Below are 25,348 nucleotides of genomic sequence, written 5' to 3'. Positions count from 1 at the left end.
AGAAGTTAGCATAAGACTTTAAGGCCTGTGAACTTTGGCACAGATTAGTTACCCTGAGTTTTGGGAATTGGGAAAAATGTGTTTAAGGGGGAAGTTTATACCAGATAACTACAAGAACCTTGAACTGATACCAGCTTTTGGATATTTTAGGATAGCAACATCCGCAGACATCTGACCACAAGAGTGCCATGGCAACGAATTGATGTATATGATAATAAGTTGAGATCTTTTATATACTAACCTTTAGAAGAAGGACACCCCGACATTAGTAGGGGGAGGCAATACAAACAAGGAAAAGGGGAGAAATCCCTGCTGAATATGAGCGTCAGTGTGTCATATTATTGTATCCCAGCCTGTGTGCTTGGGAAGGGAGAGTTGTAGCCCTTGGCAGGTGCTAGGGTGATAAGGAAGATAATGGTTAATATTTCAGGTTGTTCTGCAAGGGATGGTGTGAGTATATGGCTGTTTGAATGTACATTCTGCATTGTCTCCAGACACAGTGCTGGGTTGGAGTGTTGGTGGCTTTGCTAAATGTATTCATAAAACTATTACAAATACAGGAGGATTTTCCTAAGTGTGCGTGTTGCAACCGTGTACATCGGTTTTCCCCACCGAAGAATAATTTTAATAATACTGGGCCTGATCTGGGGACAAGAACTCCACAAACCTCAGAGTGTTAACTAGGAACGGTTAAGTAATCGATATAATTAATGTATAATTAATACACAATCCATAGGCCAGGCAAATTGTAAGCTCCAAGGGCAGGGCCCAGGAGCCAGATTCTCCACTTCCTTGTGCAGTCACTTCAGTGACTGCAAACTGGGTGTACAGCGCTCCTGAGAGGCAATGAAGAGGAAAGGTGTTCAGCTGGGGGAAAATGGGGCCCTGATTCTGTAAAGCATCAAGCACCTCCATGATAATTAGGAAATAAATCACCACAGCTATTAGTAGCCATCATTAATAATAGTGACTGGCAACCCTGTTGGCAGCCCAGCCAACCGAACAGGCCATGGAGGCTGAATTAGAACAACTCTAACTGCCATAGAGTTGGTCCCTCCAGATGCATAGAGAGGATCATTGAGCGGGCAGTGCACTCCTGCTGCTACCAGCCATATACCTGTTTTGTGGATAAACGGGAGGGCTGCCGGACGGTCAATCCTTGACCTTCTATGCAGCATCACACCCACTTTTGAATTAAAGAAAGTAAATCGTCTACAGGCTAAATCATAACATGAAGCAAGGAGGAAATCAGTGCTCGGGAAGAGCTGGTTACAATAAGGCAAAGAACTGATTAAGCTGTGTGTACCAACAGCTAGAATGATGCACCCCCCCCCCCCAAAATAATCCAAAGTGTAAAGAAATGATATTTTATAGCACACCAAACATGCCAGAACCGTGCGAAAACCACTTAAACATTAATGACTGAAAGGAATAAAACTGACAAAAGGATAAATTCCCTGTGCACTTTCCGACATGAGAATAAATTTCCTATGGAAATGGAACAGGTTCCTCTTCTGTATTAAAAAAGCCAACCAAACAAAATGACCTTGCATGCATCTGTCACTTGTGTTTGGCGAGGGGGTGGGAGGGTGATTTTGTATGGAGCCACATCAGACGGCTATCTCCTGGTGAGACTTGACCAGTTAGCGCTAATAAGCGAGCAGAGAAAATTCTGCTGCCCCAGGGTCAGAGCAGGGTGTTGGGGTTGTCCGGCACTTCCCCCTGGGTTTTGGGGTGGAATGATACTTTTGGGACTCACCATAGGAGTGTTGGAATTTGTCATCACCAACATGACAAGACCATGGGGATCACTGTGGGCAATGGGGTGAAAGCAAACAAAGAAATTTCAGGAAGGGGAGTCAAGAAAATGTCCTAGCGGTGAGGTAGCGCATGATGGTTACGTCCAGGCAGCTACTAAGCTTAGCCCTGTTTAGCTGGTGAGATACAAGAAGATCCCAGCCCTAGGTGGCAGAGCTGCAAGGAAAGGGAAAGCACAGTAAACAGAAAGCTACAGCAGCCTCCTCGTGGTGTCATCCCTTCTCTTCTTTAAGTCACTTTAAACACCGCTCATGTTTCCTTCAGGAGATATGATGTGCAGCCAGCAAATCAGTACCTGGATGGCTCCAGGGTTCTTTACCACACTGCGCCACATATCCTACTGCTTCACTGAGATTAACAGCACTGCCAAAAGACAAAATTAAAGGCATCAAGCGGCCTTCAAGGAATTAATCAGCACTTTTTCTTTCATCAGCTGTCGCTTCCCTTATCTTTCTAGTGGCAGGTATTACCCTTTTACTAATCTATCTTCAGCTGCTGCCAGTTTAAGGACATCGAAAATGTGTGTGTAACATACATATACATGCATTTAGAGAGAGAGCCAAGCAGTGGGGTGGGAGTCAGGAGGCGAGGATTCTGTTCCTTAGTTTGCCTTTGATTTTCTTCATGCCCATGGGAAAATTACATAACCACTATGTGCTTCGGTTTCCCTATCTGTAACGTGGGGAAAATTACTAGCGCTGGGTGTGATGTGGTTTTCTTGTCCTGTGATAATTTTCAAGATTTCTAAAAATTGCGAAATATTTTCAATAATTGCAAAATGTCATGTTTCATTTTTGTATGCAGTGTTATTGCAGCCCAACAGACCAGAACACACCAAGTTAAAGAGGCTCCAGCCCCTGCAAGAAGAACAGATGCAAAACCTGCAGACATATCTCCACTGCTACAACGATCAACACCTCCCACAACATACCTTTCAAGATCCATGGACCCTACACATGCTTATCACAACATGTGGTGTACCTCAGCCAGTGGACTCAATAACAACTATTTGGGTGAAACCAGAAATCACTATGCTCTCGAGTGAACTTACACAGGAAAATGATAAAAGAGAAAAACACCCTGTCACCTGTGGGTGAACGCCTACCACAAAGTGATCACTCTATAGCTGACCTCTCAGTCCTCATCCTCAAAGGAAACCTGCACAACACTTTCAAAAGTCAAGCCTGTGATCTTAAAATTCATTACTCTGCTAGACACTGAAAATCATGGATTGAACAGAGACACTGGATTTATGGCTTATTGCAGCAATCTGTAACACACTACAGGGGCCACTCTACCTGGAATGGTCCCTTACAATATGTGCTAACTGCTTATACTAAACCATCTGTTCCACCTTGCATTTTGCTGTGAGGCTGGGAGTACCTTTCCCGGACCTGAAGACCTCTGAGTGGATCAAAAGTTTGTCTCTCTGACCAACCGAATTTGGTCCAATAAAACATATTACCTCACCCACCTTGTCTCTCTTGTTTCAATTTTGACCATTGAAAAATTAAATATGGTTAGCTTAAATTTTGAAACAAAATGTGGTTTCAAACCAGAAAACCAGATTTTTTTGTCATTTCAAAAATGTCAAAATGAGACATTTTGACAATTTTTAAAAAGAAATTCAAAAATTTGTTGCAGTTGAGGAATTCTTCAAAACCCCCCAAAGTTTCCATTTCGGTTAACTGAAATTTTCTGATGAAAAATATTTAGTAAAAAAAAAAAATCCTGACTAGCTCTAAAAGTAACATTCATCTGACTTTGAGGTCTTCTGATGAAAGATGCTACACAAGTGCTTCCCTACCTGTCACTGTTAGACACACATGATCACCACACACTCTGAGTCCAGAGACATGGGTAATGGACACGGTGATATGAATTAGGGAAACAGGAAGAATAAAGGGAGTTCAGAACACATGACCAACTCACCAATGTGGGGAACAGGTTTCTGGTAATCTCCCCTGGAAACATGCAAGAGTTTGGGTCAGGGAAATGGTCAGGGGGAGCGGTGGACAAGATCCCAAAAACCTGGTTAAACAAAATGCAGCACAGGAAAGAAAACACTCTGCAACCTTTGAAATGTTATTACTAATAAATAATCAAGTTTTTTTTGCTTATAGAGCATATCACATCTAAGACTCTCAAATAGCTTTGCAAACGTTAATTCTTTATGAGGCAAATGTTATTGCCCTCTTTGGGATGGAAAAACTATGTCCCACAAAAGCTCACTCAAGGTCAGATGATGAGTCAATGGCAGACGTGGCAATTAAACGTAAGAGTCCTACCTTCCCCCTCTCCTGCTTTGACTATGAGCACTCCTTTTTATTAATGCAGTGTCTCTCCCCAGGCATCCAGCACAAAGTCAGGGAAACCTCCCTGCACCCTCACTTTATTTTATATAGGCAATTTACAAAAGAACTGGCCACATGCTACACAACCTGAGTGCCACATGAAGGGTGCTGGGCAGCTCGCAGAGCTGGTTTGTGAATTACATGGGCACCTTGTGTGTTTCCGCTGTCTTACACCTTGGCCTTCAAATGCCTTTAGAGAACAAAGCCTTACTGGTGCTGGAGAAAGAAAAGTTAAATACACCAGATTCACTGCTAGGCAGACAACACCAAGTACCTTAGGGAGTTCTGGCACGTGTCTATTTCATCCTGTTCAAGGTCCAGGTGCAGGCATGCAGTATTGATGCTTGCCATGATGCAGTATGTGACCAAACACCACCAATGCATAAAAACTTGCTGTGTCTGTAATACACTCCTCCTCCTCGGTTTCTTTAAGGAAGGAGAACACAGCATTCTGCTATCCTCAGTGACATGGGGGAACGTGACTGTAGGTAGCTGGTGGCTGGGCTTGGGAGAAAGGAGTGCGTCATTCTCCCTGGTAGATGTGTCACTCTCTGAATAAGAAGTCGTTAAGCCCCTTTTAATTTACTCTCATAAAATACCACCCATCCATGAATCCAGATTTCATCCATATCCAGTGCATCTCTATTGCCATCAGTGGAACCACGCTGGATTTACACTGGTGTATCAGAGATCAGAATCTGGTCCTTTTGATCTATGGTCTAAAGAAAGTATTTTCTAGTAATTCATCTTGAAAACAAAGTCCTTTATTTCAAAGTAAGTAAAATCTAACCAAAGCTGCCCTAAAAGCCTTATAGGAGCTCAACTGATAATTAAATGGTAGGGCATATATCAGGTACCCCCACAGCTATGGCTAATCTGTGCCAAATGGCTTATTAAAGAAGGCCACAAGTCACATGAATGCAGTTACTAAAACCACGGATTACTTCACCAGAAATGAGCCCCTAGGAACTGTGGGGAAGGGAGAAAGGCCTCTAGCCAAAAGAATATACCTCTTCAGTCAAACCCTGCAAAGGCAAACCCTAAGACAGAGCCCCACTCTTTCCCCTGGCTCTCCCTGAGCTCTCAAAGGAAAGCTTTCATAATTGCAAGTGGAGCCCAAACAGCTCACAGCTGAACTAAACAATCCTGGGTACCCACCCCAATTAGACCCAAGAAGATACCTTATACAACTGGAGCCAGCTATTTGCTCAGATTCTTTAGCTTCTGGGTGGTTACTAGGTCATGTGCTAGAAGGCTTCTTTCTACTGAAAAGCATGAAACTTTGATCTAGCACTGCAGATTACAGGGGTTCTAGAAAGGAGCAGAGAATAGAGGGAAGATGTAGGTTGCATGTAAAGCTTTTCAATCTGCTTCCACAAATATTAAAAAACGTTTTGGAGTTTCTCTAGCCAATAAAGCTTTTGTTCTCCCTCTATATAGAGTACTTCCTCTATCTCCTTACTCACCTAACTAGGCACATACTTAGCTCCTATAAGCTGATGAATGCCAGGAGCTGTGAGGAAGCTTCTTTGCTCCCAGTGCATATTTAAAGACAGGGTACAGTGTTTTCAGAGAAAGTGCTCTGCTTGCAACAGATGGACAATGGTACAATACCAAACACTTGTGAAATTAATTATTAAATATTACTCATATGGGATAATCTGGATTCCCCTATGCTGACGGCTAGTTAATGTATTTCTGACTATGAACTATATAGGGTTGCCTTTTTTTGGCTTTTATTAAAATAAGGAGAAGGTTCCTGATATTGCACGCTCAAGTACTACATGGGATAGATTGGTTACTTCACCTCCAGCGGATGAGTTAGCATAGAGTTCCTACGGGACGGTGAAGCTTGCCTGACATAGAAGTAATAGCAACTGCTAATCATTCACCTATTAGCTCTGGGTAGACATTAACAGGTTAAGGGCTCAAATTTGCATAAGCACCTGAACATTCAGTGTGCTGCTTCTCTGATGGGTGGGTAGATGAGTTTTGGAGAGACGATCAGATGGGTTTCACTCTTTACTATGGCAAAGCAGGTCACTGTCTATGGATGAGGACACACAAAACATACACAGCCCCCATCATAGCCACAGTCTTCTTACAACATCCTGGGTGAGTTTCTCTACTGAGAGGTTTCTCTCTTGCCTTTAGCAGGGAGCTTACCAAAGAAGCCTTTCCAGGACTCTGATCTTCCCCTTAGGGAATTGCCTCCGCAGTACAATGCGGCTCCTATGTTGTTGTAATGTATTTGCTGGAAAAAGAGTTTTCCCGAGAACTAGGATTGAGATTCTCTGAATATTAAATGGTCCCGTTTAAATGAGTAGCCTTCCCAGAATACAGTAATAAAAGTCACATGGTTTGGAGTACTCACAGCATTAACAAGAGAGGAACCTCCAAGATTTTTATTTAGCTGTAGGACTAGTTCTTGTTCATTAATGGGGAAAAGATCTGTTCTATCATTTTCCCCCGTGACTTACTAGTAATGGCTGAAAGAAGCATACAAAAAACTGACACGGGTGTAATTAAGCCAATCCCACTTTTGAGTTAATGTGGGTATGGAGACATATCTCTGTCCTTCCAAATCCATGAGACCAGCTGCCACCTTCCTTTTGGAAACCATGGATGGAGCTATAGTGTTTAGGCCATCCCAGCTTTCATTTTGAAAGAATATGTCTCCACCCCTTTTGTAGCAAACGAAGGCTTAGAACCCTAAAGTCCCTACTAGTCTTAGTCTGTCAAAAATGAAATTTCTTAAAAATGCGTGGGCCAGAATGGACCTAGGTGGATTATCGCCAGCTGAGACTTTGTCCCCAAGGGTTGTTCCTAGTGTTCTTTGGGCAGGTTGTGTTAGAGACTAGACTAGAGAATCCACCAGCTCATTTCACATAAGAAGGCTGGTTGGTAGTCTGTTGCTATGCTGGAAGGTGCTAACAGTTGCCATCAAGCGAGGCTTTAATCCAATCAGACTAAACAGAAGCAGCAATTAAGCCTTTTTGGGTGGTGAGACAACTGGAAACAATGGAGGTGACTGCTCAAGACACTGGGCTTCATGGCAGGCCTGAGCAGAATTAACACAGGTAGATTTGCACGGGCTTCCCTGATTGAAAATGCTGAAGGCTAGGAATTTGGGTTTGAAAGTTCTGTATTGGAGATTGAAAGCCTGGATAAGTAGTTTTGTGAGTGGGACCCTGAGAGGAAGCAGAGAGATTGAGCTCCTTGGGCATAGTGCTTTCTGAAAAAGAAAGTTGGGGGATTTCTGAGCAAGGAAGCTGCCTGCTGTTTGTTTCCACTGCATTCAGGGAAACGGGACTTTGTAAGTAAGCAAGATTGTATCCAGAATACGCCCAGCCAGTAGAATCAAACTCTCCTCCTAATGGAAACCTTCCTGAAAAGCCTTGAATATTGGCCAGCTGCTCAGGCCAAAGGGGCGACAGTACACAGAGTAACATTTTTGGATCTTTGACTTTCAGGTGCATAACTCTATACCTTACTACAAGTCCCCTAAGCCATTCAGTCCCATTATGGAATGCATATTTTCCTCCTCTCACAAACAATTGATTGCTGAACACAATAAGCATTTAACTCATATCTTGAATGTAACCAGATTTCACATTGTACCCTCCATTTAGGTTGCAGACTGTCATTAAGTAAGTTGGACAACACAATGGCCAATGCCCCTCAACTGAAACACATGACTTACGAGGAGAGGCTGAAGGAACTGGGATTGTTTAGTCTGCAGAAGAGAAAAATGAGGGGGGATTTGATAGCTGCTTTCAACTACCTGAGAGGTGGTTCCAAAGAGGATGGAGCTAGACTCTTCTCAGTGGTAGCAGATGACAGAACAAGGAGTAATGGTCTCAAGTTGTAGTGGGAGAGGTTTAGGTTGGATATTAGGGAAAACTTTTTCACTAGGAGGGTGGTGAAGCACTGGAATGGGTTACCTAGGGAGGTGGTGGAATCTCCTTCCTTAGAGGTTTTTAAGGTCAGGCTTGACAAAGCCCTGGCTGGGATAATTTATTTGGGGATTGGTCCTGCTTTGAGCAGGGAGTTGGACTCCTGAGGTCCCTTCCAACACTGATATTCTATGATTCTATAACTTACAAACAGGATCACGAGTTCTTTAATTACTGCAAGTAGTAGAGGAGCTCAGATTCATGTCTTATCACAAAGACCACACCTCCAGCACTCACAAAACCCCCCAGCACGCCTTGCTGGAGCATGTAGTAGGAAGAAAGCCTGAGACATAAGCACTTGTATCAGAGGCCTGAGGCCTGGGCTAAAGTAGCAGTCCAAACTTTGCCAATATAAAGCAAAATTGGGCTGTGAGCAAGAGGCAGGCTCTGCTCACAGAATCTGGCAAGAACAGGGATGATAGTGCAGAAACACTCATTCCTGAGTAGTGCCAGGCACAAGAATATTTACATGAACATATTCCAGAAAGGTGGTACCAGAACACCTTGATACCAAACACATTCCCCAAAGATAACAGAACACTTATTTTAAAGATAAAGTCAGGATGACAGCATGATGGATAGAGATGTTTTGATCAAACCAATGTGTACAAGGTAATGGGCAGCCCCATGATATGTCAGAGGGTGGCACCTAGATATGTCAGAGGGGCAATATGTAACTTGTTTGTATTGGGGTATAAAGATGTATTTCGGAGGAAGTGTCTTCGACCAAGGGAGGAATGGAAAGTCCCACTGTTCACTGAGCTGGTCCATTGTTATGGGCATACATGTATTAGTGGTCTGGTAGAGTTGGCGGGATACTAGTACCATGCTTGCTTTGTTGACAATAAACCTGGCTGGGTGCCTTCATCCCTTAATGGATCTTGTGGTCATTGAGCGGTTCACTCGAGGTCTGCTGTGCCAACTGTCTGTGCAGAGCTGGGATAGTTATTACTACTGAATATGAAATAAATGGATCCCGTGGCTCTTTTGGTCTTGTTACCAGTCCAGTCTGTGAAAACATAAATCATTTATCATCTGATTTTAAATTTTAGTTTCTAATCCAATCACTTAGCTCTCTCACACACCTCCACTCCTCTTTCATCTCCCACAAGCTCATGTGTTCATAGTATGTGTCCTAGACTGTCACAACTGCTGAATTATTTAGAAGTCTCTGAAGTGAGCAGTCCATCCTTTGTAAAATCTAGCAAACAGATATCTGGACAGGCACAGCACACAGATTGGGAAGAATCATTCCCTTGAAAACGATCGGGGGTTTAGTGAGGCAGAATGTGTTAGTATAATATCCTGGCCATATTCCAATGTAATTAACAATGCTACACTGACAAGGGCTGTCATGAAGTCTTAATTTTAGTTAATCTCCATGTGGCCATATATTGCAGTGATGGTGCCTACAGAGAAGCGTAAATAAATACACAAGGAATTGCAAGTGGGAAGAACTTGGTCTGACTATTCTTCTGAAAGACAAAAGCTCCCCACTCCATGTTAGCACAATGCTGGGGTATGAGAGTTTAGCAGAGCTGAGTGAATCACTCTCCACAAAGAAATGGAGTCTGCTTTTCTGTTGTTGGTTATTCTTAGTGTAGCAGCAACACTGCAATCAGCATAGCGGCAAAGGCAGGTGTGGGTATATATCCTCCTTTCTGTTATTACACGTCCAGTGTTGACAGATCAAAATAACACACTCCTGTGAGGGGAGGGAAAGGATATCTTGCCTTGTTGATGCTCTGTGCCATGAGCTGTTACTTTCCCAAAGTGAAATGCATGGACTGTGGAACAGTATCCCCTCCTAGGTGCTTCGGGGGGGGGGGAGGGGGGGCAGAGCTCAGTTTTCGTGCATGAGTCTGTTTCAGACTGTGACAAATTCGTTCCCTGAATCCATACTCTTTTTAATCTAAATGTCAGGTAGGAAATTAAAACCCCGCTGAAACAGAGTGTATTACCAGCATTTTATTAGATCACAAACAATTTAATAACCAGATAGAGGGAGAAGGTCATTTTGTTGTCAGTCCAACTTATCTCATAAATTAGGCATCAGGTTTTTCACAAAAGCGTCTTTCACCAAATAGAATTATCTGGTTTGATGAAGGGCCTCTGTCCATGGAAAACAGATAACGCAGATGAAAGAGGGAGACCTGTAATAAAATTATTACCCAGAAATGTATGAAAGGGGACAGAATCTTTAAAAATACTTATCACGCATTTACCCTATTAACAGTAAGTAAATGTCAAGGTAACAAAGGACACACTAGCCCCATGAATTAATGTGAAATAGTTTCAAGGTCAGTAAACAAAAGGATGGCAGATGAAATATTGATTATAAATAGGGTAGCTCTCAGTGACCTGACTGGCTGAAAAGGGAAGAACCTGGGCATTATCTCTTCACTAGAAAGATTTAGGGCACCGAAGTGACAGTTTTCTGAGTGGATACAGTGCAGTGAATGATGCTGTGGCAATGTGGCATTGCGGCTGTGAATCACAACCCAGGTTTGTATTAGGGATGGATGGGGAAATGATTCAGCAGTAGTAAACCCCTTCAGAGCATGAAGACATTGCGTTGATTATGTGTGCGTATGTGTCATCTCCTTGCCTTTTTCTGTGTGTGCGGGCTGCGATTCATCAAGGCACTTACACACCTGCCTAAATTTAATCACGTGAGTTAGTCCCACTGAAGCCAAGCTAGGCACGTGCTCCAGTGCCTTGCTGAACTGGGGCCTCTGGTGCCAGGGAATGGTGCTGGACTGGCAACCCCTGTGAGTAAGCCACAAGAAAGGGATGGCACAAGCAGCAGCAGTAAAAGCTTCACTCACGAAAGCTTATGCTCAAATAAATTGGTTAGTCTCTAAGGTGCCACAAGTCCTCCTTTTCTTCCTGCCAATGTACCTGCCACGAGGTCTGGAGAGACCATCTCCACTGAGTGTGACAGTAATTTAGAGCCATATCTCCTGCTGTGGCAGATGTGGAGCTAGCTGCACCTTTGTCCCCTGACTGGTATCTCTGAGGGCATTCCCCTCATGTGACAGGCCTCTTGACCCTACTGGTTTCAGGATGAAATCATGCGATTTTTCCAACTTTTGGGAAGCTGGGACCAGTGATACAGGGTCTGTCCACAATGCAATGTAAGGCCAGGGTTAGTAGAACTTGGGTTAGCAGACCCTGGCTTTGTTAACCTAGGGCTTGAGCGTCTACACTCATTTGTAACCCCAGATTAAGAATTATTGAACCCTGGGTCCCAACCTGGGGGTCCAGCATTTACACTTCATTATGTTGGCCTGAGTCCAACCACCCATATCCCAGACTTCCTAGGCCCTCCCAAAAGGCCGCCACTCTAGACCTTTGTAGAGTCATGTAGGAAAACGTAACTGTCCACCAAACCTGACTGTCCAGTGGACAAAGTAAGTCTGCCTGTAGAATTGTGGGATACTTTTGGCAGACTCCCAGAGAATGAGTCCAGTGGGGCTGCATCTACACTGCAAAGCAATAGGGCTTGAAGCCTAGATCCTGGCTTGACTCAGGCTCAGACCCTTCAGCCCCTGGGACTCAGTGTCTGAGCCCCAGGTTAGTATGATTTGTGTGTAGACAGAAGGGGGTTAGGCTTGAGCCTGAGTTTGAACCCTGGGCTGACACTGCAGTGTAGACACATCCATGGTGACTAGCAAACTCCTCCAAACAAACTAGAACCAAGGCTCTGGAGAAAAGGGAATTCTGAAATAAGTGCCTGACCCCATATTTAGTCTCATGTAAACATGGGCTTTGCTATACTTTGAGTTAGATGTAGGGAGAGCAGGTGTCCGGTTTTTGACTGGAGCCAAAAGCACCAGCTCACCGTGCTGCAGGGGGAAGCCCTGATCCTCTGTGCCCTCCCCTCCATAAGGCTGGAGCCGTGAGTGCCTGCTCACATCGCTGCAGGGGGAGCCCCAAGCCTCCGCACCCCCCCTGGGTGGGTGAGTGGCCTGTGACAGAAAAAAGGTTCCCCACCCCAGAGCCTGCACCCCCAGCTGAAGCCCTCACTCCCCACCCCATGCCCCAGCCCCCTGCCCCAGCCCTGATCCTCCATCCGCCCTCCGAACCCCTCAGTCTCAGCCTGGATCACCCTGCTGCACCCCAAGCCACTCATTCCCAGCCCCACCCCAGAGTCTGCACCCCCAGCCAGAGCCTTCACCCCCCCCCCCAGCCCCCTGAACCAGCCCGGTGAAAATAAGCAAGTGAGTGAGGGTGGGGAGAGCGAGCAACAGAGGGGGCGGGGATGGAGTGAGGAGGGGTGGGGCCTTGGAGAAGGGGTGGGGCCTGTGCAGGGGCCTCAGTGGAGTGTGGGGCAAGGGTGTTCGGTTTTGTGTGAGTAGAAAGTTGGAAACCCAAGTTAGATGGGCTTTCTTCTTAAGTTACAGGAACAGAACCGAACCAGCTGACGTTCTGATACGAAGCCAATGATCACTTGAGACCATGTCTCGCCTCATTCATTCTCTTTTCTCAGGGAAACTGGGTTGTTTTTTGGTTTTGTTTTTTGAAAATCCCCAGCCTCCATGTGCTTGTATGGACCCGCTTACCCCATTGCTCTTTGGTGTCTTTGCTACAGGGCCTAGGTGTGAGGTCACCCTTCTGCTGCATGCTGGTTTTTCCCAGTCGGCCCGCCAAGCCATCTAGGAGAATGGCCAGTGATGGTTGCTCCATTGGCTGGGTAGATAACCCCATTCAGCCTGAATGGCTTGCGATCCCTGGTCTTATGTATGTATCTACTTTCGGGGAAGTGTCTGAAGCTGTGCTTCCCTCTGATAGTCCAACCTCCCATCTTAGAAATCCAGTGCGTGAATCACATTTTGGCATACAGATCAATATTCATTACTGTGCTGGGGCACTTGAAATTAGAAGCACCCCAAATCTGAGGCCACTTTGCAAGGAGGTGCTGCCCTCCTGGCACTTGCGGCTGCATGGAGGGTGAGGTGGCCCGCAACGGCAAGCAGCCCAAGGGGCTGCGGGCGAATTGTCGGGAGAAGGAGAACCACCACCGGGCCGGCAGCCCCAACCTGCCCCAAAATATGCCCCCTTTGTGTTGAGTGGCACTATCATTAGCCCTAGCAGACACTCCGCCACACACTTAGTGTGAGTACAGCCTGCCGGGCAGCACGTGTGTTGCGTCCCCCTCTGTATCCAATCCACAGAGGAGGTGAGTCTGTCGCAGGCCCCTTCCTTGCAGCCTGGCTCATTGCAGAGCCTCACTTGTTCCTCTCCGCCGGTCCCTGATGCCGACCAAGATGGCAGCCAGCAGCCGCGGCGCAAGCAGCCCCATCGTGACTGCCTGTCGTGCTGGGACTCGGGGAGTAGCTCCTCCCCTTTTCTCCTCCTCCCCTCCCCCACACCTGGGCCCGGAGGGTCTGTCGGCACTGCCGCTGGGAGCGAGACTCCCCGCCTGGGTGGACAGACCTACGTGAGCACGACTTACGCTAGTGCACTAAAAAGAGCGCCGTGGACGTTGCAACACGGGCAGAGGATCGGGCTCGTCACCCAAGCCCCTGAATCCACACTGCTCTTTGTCGTGTCTTAGAGCGAGTCCTACCAGCACACGTCTGTCTGCCCAGGCCGGGAGGTTTGCTCCCAGCTGCAGTGTAGACAGACCTTTCGTGTCCGGTTATTTAAAGCCATGTGTACAAGATCGGTACCGCACTTCCTCAGCCATTCTTTAAAAGGTCAGCAATAAGAGCTTCCAGCAGCTTCAAAGACACTGGGCTTAGAGCAGTGATGTTCGGAGGCCAGGGCCTGGTTCAATGAGCAGGCCGGAGTAACGAAGGCCGACATTTAACTTCCATTCCCAGACGCATCTGCCTGGGAACGCAACGCAAATGCAGAAACCTTGCGGGAGGATGAGGTATGGTTTGTGCTGCACTAAGAGCCATTGCATGAGCAAATACAACATTTTAGGCACAGGAACAAGTTGTACAGCACAGTGCACCTACCCCGGCTCCATTAAGGCACCTTGGCCACTGTTCCCTTCAATCGTCTCTTACTTTGGAAACAAATCAAGGTGTTCCTTGAACACACTGAGGGCCAATCTTGGTCCATGCTTTTGTGCTGCTCCCCATAAAGCTATCCTAAAGAGGCAGCAGAGGATTCCCTCTGGCAAGGGGGAATTCGTGGCTAGTCCGGAACATGCAGAGCCAACCCTATATCACGCCCTTCCAGCCTTCTGGCGTAGGGGGACTATCTGAGAGCGTGGCTGGAGCACGCTGTGCTCTGATGATCTCCAGTTGGTGTAACAAGCACAGGGGCCATGCGTAAATGAGAACATCCCTAATTTACGCTGAAGGAGCCCTAGGATGGTGTGGCAAATTGCTGGCACTACTATGATGGGTCTCAAGCTTTCTCTTCTGGGGGTGGGTGGTTCAGGGCATCGTTTCTTGCCCCTGAACTGGGGTATTAACTGCCCCACTAGCATCCTAGAGGAGGGGAGTGGAGAGGGAGGGACCCGGGCCAGCCCTCTACTCCAGGTCCCAGCCCAGGGGCCCTAGGGATAGTGGTAAACTATCGGTTCCTTCCCCTGGGCTACTTCCCTCTCCTTCTCTTCAGCTTGTGGGGCTTCCTGCCCTCCCTCTGCACAAACCAGGTGTCCCTTTACCTAGGGTCTTGGTCTTCTTAGCCCACTGCAGCACTTCTCCAAACTCTCCTCTGCTTCCCTCCAAACTGCTCTCTGCTTCAACACTGATCCACTCTGCTTCAACTTCTCCAAACCGCTCTCCGCTCCAACACCGATCCACTCTGCTTCAACTCCTACAAACCGCTCTCTGCTCCAATGCCGATCCGCTCTGCTTCAACTCCTCCAAACTGCTCTCTGCTCCAACGCCAATCCGCTCTGCTTCAACTCCTCCTCTTGTCTGATTGAAGCAGGGGGGTGTTTATCATGTGACTGGCTTCAGGTGCTTTAATTGGCATCAGGTGCTTTAATTAATTTATAGCAAACTTTCTTCCCTCTACAGGGAATAACACTCTCCTGCTGCCCTCTGGCCATGCTGTATCACAATGGGTACAGCCAACTCCTCCCCACCTTGGGCCCTGCACAGATTGGAGCTCAGCCAGAAGTTAGGATCAGGGCCTTATATGTTCTGTTTTAAACAGCTTCTCTTATGGGTGTTTGTTAAGCATATCTATTATCCTTTGCTTTAAATAGCCCTGCCTGAAATTATCCTCAGCTCCTGACTCTTAGATTCATCCCCCCTTGGTTTTCCATTCCATCACCAGACTTTAAAATCAACTAACAACTAATCTCTGCAGATTCTATTAACCCCATTTGCAATCTGAAAAATCCCCACTGCCGTTCTCCAGTGAGAATGAACCTTCCTGTTTTAGCCTTTCCTCACCCTTTAGATTCTTTAGGCCGTCATTACTTTTATTGCTGGCTTCCCCGGCATTGCCCCATTCTCCAGTGCAAATGTGGGATTGCACTCGGTTCTCGAGGCTGGATTTAACAAGCACCTTATGCAGCAACAGTATCACTCTCTCCAAAGCCACAGTGAGCGCAAGTAGGGCGGTACTGTCAGTACGCAGTACTGGCAAGAAACATTGAGCCAGTACGGGGTACCAGAAAGACTCGGGGCTAGCCCCCCACCCTCTGGAGCGGGGTGGGTGGGGCTGTGCTCTGCTCCTTAAAGGAGCAGAATGAGGCTAGGGAGGGCATTCATTCTTTGTATGGCTTTAACAGCACAATACATGTGCTAACAAACTTCAACAAAGGCTTTGTTTAAGTTTGTTAACATGTATCGTGCTGTTACATTGGTCAGGAGTCTTCAAGATGGGAGGGGACGGAAGGTGTTTAAACAGTGTTTTTGATTCTGTTTCTCCCCATTGGTCTGAATTATCCATGACATCCATACTGCATCACATCAAGTCCAAATCGTTAGAGGAATGCTTCTGCTTGCACTGACCAGAGGATGTTTGGATTCTGATGTCAGCCCAGTTTCGTAGCCTGACAGGAATCAGGTGTTGTCCCCAATGTACAAAGAATTCTTCTTTGCAACCAAACTAGTCTAACATGCATTTTGTTAACTGGAACTGGAGCAGCAAAACAAATGCCTCATTTTCCTGCTTTGTGGGTGAGAGAACTATAAGTGAAATTATAATGCTGGACACTGATGGCCTTAAACCAGCTGCCTCAGGAATCGGCAAAGAACTTTGCGGAAAATATGTTCCTTATTTTAGCAACGGAGCTAAGACTTATCACACATCTGCCCCCTTTATTGGAATGAAGCTCCTCCTGATGTGACAGCTCAGGCATTGCCATTTTCATCCAGAACAATTTACAAACTTGGAACCTAATTCTGTAAACCCTAAATCATTTGATCAATCCCATTGAAGACAATGGGACTATTTGCATGACTATGGACCACTTTTGTGGACTGGTAAGAGTTTCAGGAGTCTGTTCCTAGAAAGGAAGTTGAATCCTCCATTGAAATGCAATGTTTGGGTACAATATGATAAAGCAGTTTAGGATGCAGTTCTACTTAAAATTTGTCTTTTAGTAAGTCATACATATGCTGAAATGGCTCCTCACCCAACTCCCATATTCCATATAAACAGACTGAAATACTACAGATGTTGGGGGGAAAGTGAGTAGTTAAGCATGTTGATGTTTGTGTATACAAACGGGGGTGTCGGAGGGAACGGGGAGAGCGTGGGGTGCGGGTTGGGCTGCGGGTGGGGCAGGGAGGAGTCACATGGAGAGGTCATGTGCCCCTCCTTGTGTCCCTCCCATGAGTGCAGTACCAGCAAGAAATGGTTTCTACTTGCACCACTGCTGATCGTGCACAACAACCAGCTCAGCAAATTCCCCTTAGGGTTAACGACAGGCCATTGTACTGGTCCCTAGGGTGTCACTGTTACCCACCTCCCATTGAACCGTGCATGTGAAACTGGGATTGTTTGGAATGGGAGATAGCTAATGAGCCAAAGTCTTGTAAACCAGCACAACTGCCCGAACAGGCTAGTAAACCAGCATAACTGCCCGAATCATCGTACATGACCACTGAGAAGTTAAGGTGCTGGGCTCAAATAAATAATTGAATTGCTTTGAAGAAAGAGGGCGGGGGGCGGAAACAGAGCTAAAGTAATACTAGAAAATAAATGATTGTGTTAAGCCAATTGGAACGAGGAAGGAAGAAAAGATGCAGCAGGGTGAGCATTGCCTGGAATATTGCTGAAGGCACAGGCAAAATTACTGGGGAGCGTTCTTAAGCACAAAGTAATTATCATTGATTTTATGTTTCAATTATCTCAGACTCATTTGCTCACATATGCCTTTAAAATAAATATATTGGGTGAAAACCCCTTGGGATTTCATGCGTCTTGAGATCAACTGATGTCTCTAACAAGCTGTTCCCTTCGGAACTGCTGACCTCAGCAGAACTCCAGGATCTGGGGAAGCGGGGGGAAATTATTTTAGTTAATGAAAAAAATAAACTGTCAACACCATGCCCTGCTCCTGTGAAAATAGCGATCCGGGAGTCAAATGAAGCAAACAAGATCTGGGTATTAAAGAAGTGATCTTGATCCAAAATAGTCCAAATGTAGTTATTCTGGGGGGCACGCTGAAAAAGACATCTGTTCAACAGGGGTTAGGGAGAAGGCTGAGGACGTGCTTCCTAGACTGTGACGAGAGGAATGGAGTGTGTGTAGGCGGGTGTTCTGGCTGGGTTCCTGTTAAACTGATCATTTTGATGCTGCTGAGATTTAATTACATTTTTAATGGTGTGTTACAGCACCAAGAGCTGTGGGTGTGCGTCTTTTAAAGTTATTTAATCAAAATAGATAGGACACTGCCCATGTTCTGCTCCTGGCTCACTGAGCCTCCCTGTTCTCATCTGTAAAATGGGGTAGTATCGATCTCATGAGGGTCATGTGACATGTGTTTTAATGCACAGATTGTGAATCTCTTTGAAATTCTCAAATTAAAAGGGCTATACCCATCCAAATCATTATGACAAAAATCCCCACGTTTGTACTGATCGAGGGCTTCCAATGGGCCAGACCGAGAGAGCCTTCCTTACTTTGAGTAGAACCTTCTACTATGAGTAGCCCTGTTGTAGTCAGACAGAAATTCATGTAGCTCTTATAGTTAACTTGACCATGCGTGGACTCAGGTGCTATGTGCATCACATCCTGGCCTGTAATGGGATTTTGCCTTGGGTTCAATGGGAGAAGGATCAGGCATCAATCTCATAGGCCTTCATGCTGCTATCCTACAGCAACAAAGGACTCCAAGAGCTAAGGGACCAGATGTTGTGTTCATTTACAGCTCATCTACACCAGCGTGACTTCCCTGACTTCAATTTTAGCTCCCTTTCCCTTTATGCTAGTGTGAGTGAGACTAGAATCAGGCTCCAGGGTTTTCCAAGTAAAAAGGAAATAGTCTATAGAGTGCAAAGAGAATCTTGGTTTTGATCTTTCAGTCATTTTCTATTTTTTTTTTTAACTAGGTGTACCAAAGGCCAGATCTCGGTTTCTGATTAACCCCTCTGGCCCACTAGGGCAGTGCACTAGGAGTCAGTAGAGATGTATTCTAATCCTGGCTGTAACACTGTGTGACCTTCCCTGTGCCTCAGTTTCCCCTCCCAGCCATTGTCTGTCTTGGCTATTTAGGTTGTAAGCTGTGTTGCTGTGACCATCGGGCCAACAAATTTACTCCAATTGTGAGCTGAACTGGAACATGTGAGTGTCAATTCAGAAAATGTCGCAATAACGTAGAATAACAAATGTGGATGGGAACAGGTGCAAGAAACCCAGGCAGAGAAACTGGATTAGTCTAAAGTAAAAAGTCCACATCGATGTAATCCAAGGAGTGTTACAATTATGCTTGTTAAAACCAGAAGATGTGGAACTGGAGATTAATGAACCAAAATTGGTTTGTCGGATATTCATTCTAATTGGACAAAATAATGAGGGGATGGGCTATTCCCTTTTGGGGTCCTTTAAAAGGAAGATTTTGTGGAGGAAATTTGGCAAAAAAGAACAAAAAAAAGAATAAATGTAGGCTACTAGAACGAGCATTACCCCCCACTATTTCCTGGGACCCTGGGCCGTCATTATCGTGATCCTCATCCTCACCAGTCCAGGCCAGAGAGAGCGAGACAGATGACTTCACCATCCCCACCGGTGGCCACTGAAATCCACACACCAGCTGGGATGACAGGTCTTCTACAACAGCTGCCATAACAACATGTTATGAGGATGGATCTAGACTGTTCTCAGTGGTGGCAGATGACAGAACAAGGAGTAATGGTCTCAAGATGCAGTGGGGGAGGTTTAGGTTGGATATTAGGAAAAACTTTTTCACTAGGAGGGTGGTGAAGCACTGGAATGCGTTACCTAGGGAGGGGGTGGAATCTCCTTCTTTAGAGGTTTTTAAGGTCAGGCTTGACAAAGCCCTGGCTGAGATAATTTAATTGGGGATTGGTCCTGCTTTGAGCAGGGATTGGGCTAGATGACCTCCAGCTCCCTTCCAACTCTGATATTCCGTGATTCTATGTCCAGCTCATCTCAACTAATTTCTTCTCTCTTCCCCAAAAGAGTAGTTATTACCATCTTTAATACCACCTCTAAAAGTGCATTGAGACAGGTCTTATATGAAAGTCGGTGAGACAGGGGTGATTAATAACATAGTGAAGTGCGTGTAATACCACATGAGGACTGATGGATACTTTATGCTTTAAGGTCTGTGACCAAACAAAGGGAGAGAAAGAAGGTTTTCTAGATAGGAGAGAAGTCAGCTATCTACCTGTCTCCGATGCAAAATAAGCGTTGTGGAACCAAAAAATGGAAACCCTATTTACACATAGGTCAGTAGGGGAATGGAAAGTCAATAGTAAGGGAAGAACAGTGCGGACAAATCAGTGAGTTTTGGGTAATATATGGAGAAGCAAAAGAGCATCCCGTTATTCATCATTGGTGGAACAAAGATTTCAGGGCTGTTTGCTTCTGTGAATGGTAGATCACCAACAATGTGGGTTGGTGATGCTGAAAAGCAACTGCAGGTGAGAAAACTGCTTTAGACAAAGTGTGGGGCCTGCTGAGGTTTTATGTAAACTCTTAGAAGTCTGTTATTCTTTTGTTTTATTTGTAGCCATTTTCTGGCTCCATTATCTCTATGTAGTATTGCTTAAATCCCTGCTCGTTATTAATGCACTTATTCTTGTTTTATTATAAATGTGTCTCAGTGCTGTGATATTAAAGTGAGGTGGGCTTCCTCAGCAGAAGGGTGTGTATTCTGTCTCTTTGGAGACAGCAGACTTGGTAATTTCTGTGAGTGCCCAGTGACAGGGGCTGAATGCTGCAGAGGAATGCACTTCCAGAAGGTTTGGGAAGTGGGGTTCACTGAATGTTACCTACAAAGCAAGGTTACATTCTGGCAGAGTCTCAAGGAGTTTGCTGGTTAGTTGGGCAGACCAATGTGGCAGGTAGCTAACACACGGTTTAAGCTCCAGTAAAGCTCTCTCTTCCTGAGGTGGAGGGGTGAGACAGTGGCTTACGGTTCTGGGCACCCTCAGAGAACATCACAGTGCTCACCCACAGCACTCAGCAAGACAGCAGCAGATTGAGAGCAGCTGTGTGGGCTCTGGTGGGAGGAAAGGAGTTTGCAGCATCAGTCTACTTTGGCCTAAAGACTCTGTTGAGGCCATCCTGTCCTAGCTGCTGAACTCATTCTATCAGGACAGGTGGTAGAGCCCCAGAGCTGCCTAAGAAACAGTAACCCTGATTTTCCTGGGATCCTGGATCCACAAACTGCGAGTGGGGAAGTTGGGGACCCATGAACTGTGACTGGGAGGTAGCAAAACTGCACCAGTCACTCAGGGTCCAATTGTTTGGGACTGTGATTCATGAACCCTGAGGCAGTAGGTGGTAGACAGGATTAAATTGCAAAGTTTGTCCAAGTTCATCCTGTCCTTTCCATCACCCAATAAAGTTCTTTTTTTAAAAACCTCTGTTGAATGTGGTTGTGAGTGAGCACAGATTTGCCTATCAAAGGCATCCAGAGTGGATATAGGTTCCCTGATTACTTGGGTGCCAGCTCGAGACAAAATTAAGCAAATTTTACAGATGCCCCAAGAAAGAAGGACCCAGTACTTGCTGCTGATGCTGTTGGTAGAAGGGTTACAGGTGTTTCCAGGTCACAGAGGAGAGCACAAGCAGCTTTCTAAATCAGATTAATGTTGGTGATGACTTCAGAGACAGAGAGAGAGAGATGTGGATTTTTTTTAAGTATCATCTGTCATCTGTCATCTGTCATTTGGGGGGAAGGATAGCTCAGTGGTTCGAGCTTTGGCCTGCTAAACCCAGGGTTGTGAGTTCAATCCCTGAGGGGGCCATTTAGGGATCTTGGGCAAAAAGTGGGGATTGGTCCTGCTTTGAGCAGGGGGTTGGACTAGATGACCTCCTGAGGTCCCTTCCAACCCTGATAGTCTATGATTTCAATAGAGTATATTAGTGTAAAACATCACTTGTAGAAATGGGTACATTGGGTCTGACACAACCCACTTAAACCAAACTGAGGTCAAAGCCTTATTAAGAAACTGCAACCTTCTATGAATTTTAAAAGAATATTCACTTACCATTGCATTTCCTTTTTCATCTGGTAGCAGAAATATGAAGATGTGAGGAGAAGGCCTGGTGCTTCCTGCTGAAAGGAGGAAATAAATAATCTGCTCTGTAGCTCTTTTTGCTCCAACGGATTGCTAACTACAAGCGCTTTAAGTGCCATCATCTGCTTGCGTGAAGTGCAGCCACCTCTTGGGTGCAACCCAGCAGCTCTGTAAGAATGCATGGCAATGTTACACCACAGGGTAGGACAGGAAGTGAACAATACCATATGCAGTTGAAACTGAATGGGAAATATAGGTGATCAGCAAAACAGCAGAGCATGGGCTTGTGGCTAGAGCACTGGTCTGGGAATCAGGAGGTCTGGGTTCTAGTGACTTGCTGTAGGACATTAAGGACCAGATTTTCAGAATGCCCTTTCAACTGAGGCACCCAAAATGAATCTATAGAGTTGAGCACCCTAATGTTATCAGTGGGTATTTTTCTTATTTATGTATGTTGCACTGTCACCTAGGAGCTCCAGTCGTGAACCAGGGCCCCGTTGTGCTAGGTGCAGTACAAATGCAGAATGAAAAGATGGTGCCTGGCTCAAAGAGCTGACAATCTTGCTGGTCTGTTAATGTATTAACTGTATTTTTAAAGAGTTTGCCAAAGGCACCCAGAGCTTAAGCCGAGTGATCTTTTAACGTAGTTTATCCCTCTAAATAAACACTGAAACAGCCAGAATTAGAGGCAGCTTTTAATAAGGTGGGTCTGGCCCTTTCACTGCTTCAGTTTCCCCATACGTAAAATGAGGCTAGAGTCAATATTTATTATCCGTATTACCGTAGCACATCGGAGCCCTAGTCTTGGGCCAGGGTATACCTGCCGTAAACTGGTTCTGTGGCGCTTTTATTCATGAAAAAGCATAATGTTCTTCGGGATCCTCATGCAGACGGTGGTAGAAGTGTGACGTACTATTTATTATTCAGATTATTTTTAATAGAAAAAGATTGCACGTTCCCCTCTGACAAGCACTGAGCACTCCCACTGAGACCAATAACAACTGGACACCTGGATCTGAGGTCAGAAGTAGGCCCATGATTGTTAATGTACCTTGAAATCTACTTGCTCTGCTTGCGTGTCACTCAAAGCCAGGCTCTCTTGGCTGTTTTGGACTCTGGCTGTAGGGTAACAAAACACTTAAGTGTGTGCTTGAATGGCACTCAGGTACATGCTCAAATGTTTTGCTAAATTGAGTCTTCCAATATCCAGGGACAAGTATAAAGTACGAATACCTTTTCATACAAGGAACAAAACTGATTAATGACCAGGGAAAGATAAGGGTAGAAGAAGAGAGGAGATATAAATGCTCACTTATCACTAATATACAATAACATTGCTTTAATACATTAGACTGCAAGAGATTTTCCCTCCAGCATGTAGCAAACAGTTTCTGGTAAGTTTTTCACAGAACACACGAAAGCGAGACCTCAGTTACCACCCCCCCCCCCACCAAGAAATCAAACAAAACCTCCTTTGAGTTCATCAGCATTCCAAGAACAGAAAAGTTCTTAGAGATGCAGTTTGCCAAGCTATTTCATTAACTGCATAGCAATCCAGTCTGTCCTTATTTATCTGGATTGAAAAAAGCTGACAAATTCCAGGCACTGTGAGAACAAAACAATATTCCAATTAGCCTCGGCAGCATTAATAACAATGATTCGCCACTTGCTTCTGCTAAATGTTTCCACATCTCAGATTAAACTAATTGAAATGAATCAGAAGCATACTACTGAGTACAAAGACGGAGGAATATTTAAAAGGTATGATGGATTCATGTAGCTTTGGACCTCACCTACAGTAAAAAGAAGTGCAGATCTAAGAATACACAGAGGTACATGAGGCAATTAAAAGCCAAGAAGAAACTTTTCTGGATAGAAGCACAGAGATGTCCTGCAAGAAGAAGTGGGTCAATTTATACCCTGGATTTCTACAGTGTAATATCCCCAAGGTACAGACTTTAATATCCATCCATCTACTGGTATACAAAGATAAATATCAGGGAACCCATAAGCATTTATCTGTGTTGTCATTCAATTAATGTTAACTCTGGATAGCCAAATAGTTTGCCTTGTTTTCCAAACTTTTAACAGGTATTCATTATGCCCTGTGAATTTGCTTTTCTAGCATCCTACTCATCTGTAACCAGCCACTGACAAATAAATTTTCACACAGCTGCTCTTTGGTTTGTTCCTATAGAAATCCCATTTGTGTGTGACAACGTTTGTGGGAGCGAGGAGGCTCACTGGTAGTCTGCGCTGGGCAGGGGTGAAAGTAATAATAAATTCTTACCGGTACGGGTCCGGTGCCTCCGGCAGAAGGGGCGGAGCCTCAGGCGGAAGGGGGAGGGGCTGGGGGGGTCAGCCTGGCCCCTACCGCCCTGGGCTCTGGTGGCGATTTAAAAGGGCAGTGGTAGTGGTGGTGGCAGCGGTGGCCGGGAGCCCTGGGCCCTTTTAAATCGCCAGCCCCGGGTCAGCTGCTCCTTTTACCCACCGCCGTCGGCAGCCCTGGGGGTGGGGAGACAAAAGGGGCAATGATGTTAAAGCGTTGCAGCAATGCTTTAACGTTCCTGCCCCTTTTGCCTCCCCTGTCGGTGGCCCTGCCGATAGGGTCCGTACCGGCACGGCCGTCGATGGGGAAGGGGCAGCATACGGGCTGCATATGGGCCAGTACCGGCTTCTCACCGGTACGCCGTACCGGCCCGTACCAGCTCACTTTCACCCCTGCTGCTGGGACCCAGAAAGGCCAGCAGCTCTATCGGTGATTCCCAATGTGCCAGAAGATGAACACTTGAGTGGACTCCACCCATTTCAACAAACTCAAGTTCTTTAGGCTTGAATCTCAAGTGAGAATTTTGCTGCAGTATTTGTACCCAACACACTTTTCTAAGTCCCCTCAAGAGGCAGATGGAGTAGGATTCCGCATTCACAAGTCTTCCATATAAGAGACCCAACTCCATTCTCATTGGCCAAATGCCCATTGTCTTCAGCAGGAGAAGGGCGGTGACCCCAGCTAGTGTAGTGCCGTTTACATTCGGGAAGCATGACTTTTAAACTCACCTGTCTCTCTTGCTACTCAGGCCATGTCTCTCCCTTCTTCAAACACCTTCTGTGGCTTCCTCCTTCCCCATCAAATTCAAGCTGCCCCTCCAGAGGTAAATATTCCCACCAAGAGACATTCGGAACCCTGGAGCTTCAGAACTGGACTGCAGATCTCTGCTACAGCAGCTGAAGGAGTAACTCCGCAAGCTGTTATCCTGTAGAGGAGAGGTTCACTAGGGGAGGGCCCTTTACAATCCTATTACATTTACATTCAAGGCACTGCATGACTCCCTACCGGCCTAACTATCTGCTCCCACTCCTACATATTTCCCTCCTGCCCTGAAAATCCTCCTCCCACTCTCATCCCCGCCCCCCAACTCTTGGAAGTTCTACCCTCTCCTTGGGAATCAGATGGCCCCTTCCTGCCTGCAATCAAACCCCTCCTTTTGTGTGAAGCCTTTCCATTAAAATCAACCAAGCAGTGAATATACAGGGCATCAAAGAGAAAGCAAATACACATTGGGATGATATCTCCGCACCACTG

At 45.8% G+C, this 25,348-nt stretch overlaps 1 long non-coding RNA gene across 1 annotated transcript; it reads right to left on the bottom strand.

The window, feature by feature from the left end:
• Window positions 1-14,866: 14,866 nt before the first annotated feature.
• Window positions 14,867-24,928, bottom strand: LOC141981254 (uncharacterized). The gene is made up of 3 exons (XR_012637702.1): window positions 24,823-24,928; window positions 21,736-21,933; window positions 14,867-15,012 (listed from the first exon to the last, which is right to left on the bottom strand). It is a non-coding gene; the product is annotated as an uncharacterized LOC141981254 (long non-coding RNA).
• Between the last annotated feature and the right edge of the window lie 420 nt (window positions 24,929-25,348).

This window comes from Natator depressus, chromosome 2 (genome assembly GCF_965152275.1).
Source record: "Natator depressus isolate rNatDep1 chromosome 2, rNatDep2.hap1, whole genome shotgun sequence".
Classification (NCBI taxonomy): domain Eukaryota; kingdom Metazoa; phylum Chordata; order Testudines; family Cheloniidae; genus Natator; species Natator depressus.
This window is presented reverse-complemented; position numbering and strand designations above follow the sequence as displayed.